Source organism: Pyrgilauda ruficollis, unplaced genomic scaffold (genome assembly GCF_017590135.1).
Source record: "Pyrgilauda ruficollis isolate IOZ18807 unplaced genomic scaffold, ASM1759013v1 scaffold7, whole genome shotgun sequence".
NCBI lineage: Eukaryota > Metazoa > Chordata > Aves > Passeriformes > Passeridae > Pyrgilauda > Pyrgilauda ruficollis.
Window position 1 is genome coordinate 5,566,575 of NW_024528821.1, and position 2,074 is coordinate 5,568,648.

The following is a 2,074-nucleotide window of genomic DNA, read 5'->3' on the forward strand; positions in this document are numbered from 1 at the left end:
TCATTAGAGTCACTTAAAGTAAAGCTGTGCTCACTGCTTCTCCTCTGCTCAACGAGCTTGTTAACTTGGTGCAGATTAACCAAATTTGATCTTTCTTTTAGACACTCACTGGTACGTTTCTCTTTTCCATTACTTTTCCAGTTTAAACTATTGACCCTGAGTTCTGAGCAGGCAGAAGGAAGCAGAGACAAGCTGAGCCTTCAGAGTTTACAGCAAGCCCTTTGTCTCTAATGCTGGGAAGTAATTTACCATGTGGGGTGTCTGACTTAGGCACAGGGACACTGCGGTTGTTGTGCTTGTGCTGCAACCCCTTACACAGGGCAGAGTAAGCAGAGCTTGTCTAAGTGAGGACCTGACAGCCCTCAAAGCACTCACTGCTCTGCTCTAACACAACACAAGGACAATGAAAGCCTTTTCCTCCTGTACCTATGGGTCTCCCCTCCACTGCTAGAAGTGTCCAGCCATACAATGAGAAATCACATCCATGAAACAGAGGTTATTCCACAATATCCTATATTTGCCTCAAAGATCTCAGGTGATTGGATTAAACCACAAAAAAAAAAAAAAAATCCAGCAAATAAAGTAAATATGCATCCAGTAATAACTTCCATGGCATCAGAAGCCATGTGATGAAAGTACTTCCAACATCAACTTTGGTAACAGAAATCTTGAATAGCCTTTTCAAGAAACCTTTGCAAAGATGGCTGTGGATCACAGCACCAATAATTACACTCTGGGGTTGTCCTGTGCAGGGCCAGGATCTGGACTCAATGATCCTTGTAGGTCCTGTCCAACCCAGGATATTCTATGATTCTATGACTTCATCAGCAAGACCTGATCACTTGGCAACTCTTAATTGAACATGATCCTCTACAATTTTTTTCCTGACACCTAAGTCTGTGCAGACAGGATATGATTGTTCTCAGGTCCCAGTAATTACCTACTATGCTCATTAAATCTCCTCCTTGTTTAAGGTGATGACATAATAATAAAGTCTTCATCAATAGGACAATAGTGCCCTTTCTCCTATGGAGTTTTCCCAGCACATTTCTTTGATGCTTTAAAATTGCCGACAGGTATCACTGTTTTGCTCTAGGCAGTTGCATATTTGGACAAATCCAATGATTTCCAAGCGATCCTTTGCTTTGTTAATCTCTGATGCTACATTTCTATGGTTCCAAAGTGCATCCTGGATGCAGCTGCATGTATGCAGTGTGCTTACATTGCACTGTCATGGAACCCAGCTTGTAACTCAGCCCCACGCAGCCACTCACCCACTGCTCTTCCCAGGGGGATCGGGGAGAGAACTGCAAGAGTTGAAGGGAGAAAACACATGGGTTGAGATAAGGACAGTTTAATGGGGCAGAAAAAGATGAAAATAAGAATGGTGATGATGATGATAAAAAATTAGAATATACAAATCAGGTGATGCACAGTCCAACTCTCACCACTTGCCGACAGATGCTTGGCCAGTTTCCGAGCAGCAGCCCCGGCCAGTTTTCCCCCAGTTTATGACACCATATGGTAGGGAATATCCCTCTGGGTCAGCTCTCCTGGCTCTGTGCCTTCCCAGCTTCTTGTGTCCTTCAGCCACGAGAGCTGAAAAGTCCTTGACTTGGTATAAACACTACTTAGCCACTACTAAACCAGCAGTGTGTTATCAAGTGAATTCTTACACCAAATCCAAAACACAGCACTGCGCCAGCTACTAGAAGAAAATGAACCCTAGCCCAGCTGAAACCAAGACATACTCTGCATTCCCTTGGTCTCTTAGTCGAAATTAATTCACTCTTGGGAAAAAAAGAAAGTTCTTGAAGGGTGAGAAAGGGAACTTCCAGCAAGTCAGTCACTTTGCATTAAGCAGTGGTAAATCCAAAGCAGCTTACCCAGTGCAGAGTTAGGAACAGAAACACGCAGAGTTACCACCAAGTGCCACACTAAGCATGATGCCTTCTCCCCTCTCTCCTGGTAATGTCTTCCTGGGCCTGTAACCTCAATAGGAAATACTGCATTTATGCATTAAAATGACAGTTTCAAAACTTATACTTTTGGAAAAAGGACAGATATGCAAGCA